Here is a 7,432-nt window from a genome sequence, read left to right on the forward strand (position 1 = left end):
TGAACTGAAGATCCTTTCCTATCCTTGCTCTTGTTGAGTGCCACCAAAACTGGAAGTGCAGAAGAAAAAATGAAAAATTTTCTGTCTTGCCACTGAATAGCTATAAATCCACTGAATCCTTTCTTTTCACAGAGGACCTTCCCTATCCTGAGTACCTTTTTAGTCTACTGAAAACACACAATTCACCTTTCTAGAAAACCAAGCGGAAAGCCATGGAAAACAATGGTCACCAGGGCAAACAAAATACTGCAGCAGTGTAATTCTATATTAGTTCATAACCACTGTGTAATTTGAAAATGCTGTATTTGACATTCCTGTATGCCTACACTATTGTCCCAGAAGACCTAAAGCCAAATGGTACCGTGATAAAATAGGAATCCTTGGATTATTTGTCTTCTCTACTCACTTGAACCATTTGGCTTTTTAGGGGTTATAAATATACATATATGATAGTCAACTTTTAAAATGATCCTATTTTTCTTTAGTTTTGATTTTAAAATATACAATATTCAAAGATAATAATACAAATCAAAACTGAAGTGAATGTATTTACCAAATCTGGTTTTCTACTGGAATTAGTAAATTTTGAAAGTGTATGCCAGGTTTATCAATACTTTCCAAGCTGAAAAGATAGTCAAGATGGTCAATTTTACAACACCAGTTCCCTGTGAAGTAGGAATGAGGTATATTTTCAAATGGAAATGTCTAGACTTCTTTTTTTAATGGTTTTGAAGTGAAGAGGTCACATTTGTTCATACCATTTGCTTTCTGTTAAAATGTGGTTCTTTCAAATGAAGAATAAAATCAAAACTGCTTCGTGTGTCAATTTTCTTTTCTTTTTGTATGTTGGAATGCCTCTAATATAAAAATGTTTATTCTGTTTATAGTTACATGTAAATACAATAATAAATATTTACTGGTATAATTTAAAAAAGAAACAAGTGGAAATATATTTATCCCAAAATAGCAATGTTTTAGCTTAAATTTACTATATCTTAACCTTCATTAGAATGAATCTTATTTATTGTCACAATAAAAGCAACATGGCAGCATAATTAATGTCCTCATTCCCTAAATGCAAATTATACTATTATCAGCTCTTATTACCACTGGAGGCTTGGTAAAAAAGAAAAATGAAGAAAATATTCTTTCCGAGGACATAAGTAGCATGGCATGTTTTATTCATACAATGTTTATGTGGAGATTGTCCAAGCTATTTGTTAGTGAACCAATCACTCTAAAAAGATTCTGGAGGGAATTTTGTTAAAGCATAAATAATACAAACATCAATTTTTGTTCTTGTCCTCCAAACTCGAATATGAGAAAGAACGCCTGTCACGAGGACATATTTTTCTTTGTGCTTTAAACATGATAGATGAAGGATTTTCTTTCTTTTCTCTTTTTTTAAGGGAGAAGGGAACAGTGACAATGTATGATGTAAACTTTGGTTCATGTTATAATAGTCAGACTTGTTCAGACAGCAACCTCTGAGTCACCTGCGCTGGTCATGAACCATGAAGATTTTAGATTCAGGGACAATGTTGTTGAGGATTCCTGAATGAGGTATTGAACAGTTACTTTTATTTCATGGAAACCATGTAATTTCTGTTCTGGTATCTGGCAAGCATATATAAAAGTTACATCCTTGCTAATTCTAAACATCTCTGTACAAGAATGAAACACTCACCTTATTCTGTTTAGGAATTTCTACGCAGACTGAGAATAATTAAATCAAAAGCACTTTCAAGTATAACTGCCTACCACCTTCACATAGAGCCCAGCTCCAAGGCTTGCTACAGAGATGGATGCTTTAAAATGAGATAGCAGACATCTTGAGTGATGGAGGCCAATTCTGATATAGCATTGTAAGCCTATGAAGTAGTAATGGTGATAGTACTGAAGAAATTATTTACTTTTTCGCCCCCACAGTATCAGCTGAGTTGCAATCCAGCACAATTATTGAGATTGATTTGGCAACTGACAACTCAAGTCATAAATGGAAAAGTGGAAATTTGATTTTACTTGATTTTCCCTCAGATACAGTTCCCTATCATATGGTTTATATTTAGATATTCCAGTTCTACCATAGTCCCTCAATTACACATCTATGACGAGGTTTCAAATAGGGATATACAGTTTTTGTGGTTTTGGAGATTATTCCATAGATGTCAAAACAGACAATATGTTAAGAAGGTTCAAAACTGCAAGTAGGGATGTTGGTTCAGATATATGAAGTCTGAATATATATCTGGAAAATACGTCATTGGTATATTCTGGATATATTTGGGTATCCAGATGGGATCTAAGATTTTCCAGGATACTGGGAAATGGGTCCAATGAAATCCTGGGAATATTCAGAAGCAACCAGAAATATCAGGAGCCAGCATTTGAAGGCTCCTAAGACTTTTTTTTTAATTTTAAATCCTGTGCATTTGTATCTTCATGGGACTTGGTATCTGCTAGCCTTGATAGTTTGACTTTGGTTCTGTTCTTTGAAATCAATTAGTTGGTCTTGCAGTGTTGTTTTTTTTGCTTGAGTTAGTTTGCGGCTCTTTCTGCACAAATCCCCCAAAAGTTTCTAAAACATTTTCAATCCTCACCTTTACCATGATGTATGCTCATATTCACCCCCTCAAAACTATACCTGGCTGGCATTTTGTGATTCTCCCCACTTTTTTTCCTTAGTTCATTGTGGAATTGCTGCTTCAGTGCTTCACAGAGGGTGATGTGATTCTCTGTGCCTTCTACACTCCATCCTTTGCAGATTAGCCTCCCCCCCAAGAAACTCTGCTCAAAGGCTCCAAAATTAGGCAACAGGAATGAGAAGAAAAGGATGCTGAGGAGGAAGTTCAGGGACTACAGTGCAGAGAGGTGTGGGAAATGCACAAGCAAATGGAGTCACTTTAAAAATGTTTCAACTAAAGAATTGTTTTAAAAGGACATCCATTTAAAAAATTTTGAGGCTGCAAATAACATGTTTTGGGAACCAAAGGAGGTAAAAGCAATGCAGAGCCCCATGGAGAAAAAGTTTTATTTCCTGCCTGAAAATGTTTTAAAAGGTTTGTGCAGAAAGGATCTATGTCATGTTTACTGTTTCAGGTAGATTCTCAGGTTTAACATTTCCTTTGATTCCTCGGTTGTACATTGGCTTTGATTCTCTAAGTTTTCATTTGCTGGGCTGGTATAAGAGGATTCTCTGACTTGACATTAGCTTGGATTCTTGCATCTTACATTATTATTTTAGGTTTACCCTAAACTTCTGTTGGGATTCCCTGGTTTTTCATTGGTTTGTTGGTTGTGTCTCCTTTGAGAGACTTTTGGCCAGTGGTTGCTTTACTTGCAGCAGTGGTGTAGTGGTTTAGAGCAGGTGTACTCTAATGTGCAGGAACCAGGTTTGATTCCCCACTTTGCCGCCTGAGCTGTGGAGGCTTATCTGGGGAATTCAGATTAGCCTGTACATTCCAACACACGCCAGCTGGGTAACCTTGCCCTAGTCACAGTTTTCCCTCAGCCCCACCTATCTCACAGGGTGTTTGTTGTGAGGGGGGAAGGGAAAGGAGTTTGTAAGCTCCTTTGAGTCTCCTATAGGAGAGAAGGGGAGGATATAAATCCAATTCTTCTTCTTTTTCTTCTTCTTGTGTCTGGCTATTCTTTGCCTTGGAGAAAGCTTGCAATTTTTGCCCCATATGAAATAATGAAAAATGGTTGGGATTAGCATGGTCTAATTCACTTGAAACTTGCTGATTATTTAAAGGATAGACACCAGATGACTGGGAATACTGATATTTTTCAGCTCCCTGATATCCAGATCCGAAAAAATACCAATTCCTCAAGATACACACACCTTATTGCAAGTTTGTCATCTCCCTGAAGTTTAATATTAGGGCTGCTTCAGAGTGTCAAGTATATGTGGGTAAAATTTCTGGGCTAACCCAATTTCTTTCAGGATTCTTCTGGATTCTTGAACTGAGGGCAGTTAATGTCACAACTTTTTTATCTTAATTATAAGCGACAATTTCCATCATGTTGAATTTTCTCTTCTGTCTTGGAGAAAAATGATCTAGACTGCCTATTTAGCATTACTGATGAAGAGTCACTATGATAGGAGAAGAAAACAATGAAGCTAGCCAAATGTCAGCACTGAAAAAAGATGTTCATGAGGTTGTTCCATAGATACAGTTTAATTTAAATTTAAACATAAATAATTGTGGTTAAAACACTAATTTGGCTGCTGTGGGTTTGCTGGGCTAAATCGCTTCATCTGTGGCTGGCATCTTCAGAGGCATGTTATGATGAGATGTGTTTCTTGGGCAAAATATTAGGTGCAAAAACTACCAGACCATGGCCACCCAGCCCACCCAGAAAACCTACAACAGTCAGTTCCGGCTGTGAAAGCCTTCAACAATACAACACTATATTCATCTGGAGAAAGGAATCCCAGAACAAAAAGATCATTCCACAGAAGTGATTCATTTTCAGAAGACAATTAATGTAGTTAAACCCAGAGGGTCAAAAATGTGAATGTTACACATAGTTTATGCAATTATATCTGTTCCTTCTTTTAAGACTCAGTTAGCTGTTATTCACCTCCAGTTCCCCTCATCTTTCAGAATCCTCACAGCTATATACTTAAACCATTTGGAATTCATCCTTGAGTTGTAGGCGTCTGCAGGTCAATGACCAGTTTTCCACCTCTGATTTTTGGCTCCTTTCCCAGTTTAGAAGTTACATTCTTTAGACACCCCTGGGAAAATAGAAACGTTTCAGAGCTCTACCTGCACTAAGAGTTGAAAGTCAGCATTAATACGTTGTCTGGGAAAAGTTTTCCAAATGTACAGTTGTGCAAGCAAATACTCAGAGCTCATTAATCTTGCCAAGTAATAAATGGGTGCATGGTGTATGTTAATGTCCTTTCCATACCAGCTACAGGGTAGACATTTTGAAATCATAATCTACCTAAGAAAATCAAAGAAAACTGTTTGTTTTGCAAAGGCTGCAGTCATATGATATTATTTATTTTTGGAATTTCTCTAAGCTCCTTAAAACATTTCACATGACAAGCTCCTGCTATAGCTTATATTTGTAAAAAAAAATATCAAGGAACAAACAGTGGAGCTTGAGACCCCCCCCCCCAAAAAAAAAAATACCGGTGCCCTCATTATAATGTGAGAGGAAAGAATCTATGAGAAACCCTGGCTAATTTGGTAAGCTTGACATGGGCAGGGCTAGTAGAATTCTGGAATTAAAGAGGGTGCCTTTTTCCTGATTTGTGTGCCTTGGATAATCCTTTGGCTCTGTGAAAATGAATGCAACAAAGTGCTTTGATTCGTGTTGAATCATAGTGCCAAAAGAGAGCCATAGGGACAGTAGAACAGTGCGTGGTCTTCTCAGTGTTCAGAGAAGTGGCAGTTGCACAGTTCCTTACCTAAATTAGGTACTGCGGTGGGAAGACAGAGGGATAACTCTGTTTCCCATGTGGTTTTGTAATGGAAACTGTTATTAGACTTGATTTTTTTTAAAAAAAGCAAAGAGAATACTTGACTTTCCTGCCCTCCATTGGTAATGGCAGCTGAGGGAAGGTTGTTTTTAAGTAGAAAAACTGGATGCAGGGAAATGTTCAACCTGTTTCATTTAATCATTTTAAATCACTCTGGGGTTGTAAAATTACTTGAATCCCACCGCTGCCCTAGTCCCATCCTGCCCCATCAACACAAGTCTTGCTGCTGGGCCCAGAGGTATGTCCTGTTTTGCCAGGTTGGTCATTGTTAGGCAATCGACCACATTCACTTCTAATTTGGCCTTGACAATTATGTTTGTAAACATATAGAATATGCCTTACATGTCCTGGCTAATGTAAATATGTTAAAATGGGCAAGTGGGATGCTGAAAAAAAGAACTAAGGGTATCAAATGCCCCAGGGCCTGGTCACCCTGGTGGGGCATGGAAATAGATAAATGATGTGATTTGTTTTTATACAGCATTTGCACTGAATCTGGGAGTCCAATCCATTTATGTTACAAAACTCAAATCTTGAATAATAACTATGGTGAACATAATCCTGGGACTCTGGTTCAGAACAGATCCCACCATGTTCACTGTGAAGGATAAGACTCTTGATTATTGGGAAATGAGAAAAACCCAAGGCAGAAAAAAGTGGGGAAATGAAAAGGGAAAGAGAATTTTTAATGCAAAATAAATGTCATATACAGAGTTTATGAGACAGCATACAAGCCAATGGCCGAATTCCCCTTTGTGCAAAACAAACAAAGAAACCAACAAATCAACACAAATACCGAACAGATGTTTGATTGAAAGGAGATTCAACTGAAGCTTACAGGGGTCATTTTTTGATGTCTGTTTTTTTGGGAAAGCTATACATAAATCATATCTGATGTCTTCACAACAAAATCTACATAATTAAAATCAGAAATCAGCTAAGCAATTTTTTTTGACAGTACAATGCATAGTGGAATGCTAAAGCTAAAACTGCCTTCAGGTTTCCTTAAAGTATTTGGATTGGTCCTTAGCAAACAGAACAGTCTGCATCTATCAAGGATAGGCCCACTGGTTTCAAGGACATTCAGATAGCAGCAGTGCAGCTTTATCTGAGAGCCAGTTTAGTACATTTGATGAGAATGTAAATGATAACTTGGGGCCTGATTGGTTCAAATGTCACTTCAGTTGAGAACTCACTACATAGTTCTATGTAAGCTGCTGTCCTCTCAGCTTCAACAGTCATCTGACCTGCAGAGATAACAATACTGGTCTGCTTGATCTGTTGCAAGGGTTTGTTGCAATTGTTACTGAGATAAAGTGTATTAACTATTTTGAATACTTTGGAGTACCCCATAAATACCAAGCATATGCAATGTTTGTAAATAATCCAAACTTTGCATCAATGGAAACATTGTTCATGCCAAAAATATCTTCTGAAAAAGCAGGTGAGAGGAAGAAAGGTATTGAGAAAAATGTGAGGCAGCACAATAATTCTCTTTTAGATTTTTTTTTAAAAAATGGGGTAGTGTTAGAATTTCCAGCTGTAACTAGCAATCTTCCCTAGTGGTGGGTGCAGGTGCATTGGTGTAACACAGGCATATGATGTTACTTCCCACAAAAACACAAATGGATATCATTATATGGGGGGTGGTTCTCTAGGATTCATCCAAACTCAGTCACAGAGTTTGGTTGAATCCTAGGCCATTGCTCTGACCTCATGGTGTCACTTCCAGTTGCGTGCTGGAAGGGGCATTTGCACATTTCTCCCAGTTTTTCTCCTGCCAGTCTTGGAAAAGGTGGTGGGGATTGGAAGGAAATGTCAGAAGGTCATTATAAGCAGCATTTATGCATGTGAAAAACACCTTCTCCTACAACTGGCATGGTAAGCAAGAATGATACCTCATTTTGCTCACAGAGTGCATGAAAGGCTATCATT

Source organism: Sphaerodactylus townsendi, linkage group LG05 (assembly GCF_021028975.2).
Source record: "Sphaerodactylus townsendi isolate TG3544 linkage group LG05, MPM_Stown_v2.3, whole genome shotgun sequence".
Taxonomy (NCBI): Eukaryota; Metazoa; Chordata; class Lepidosauria; order Squamata; family Sphaerodactylidae; genus Sphaerodactylus; species Sphaerodactylus townsendi.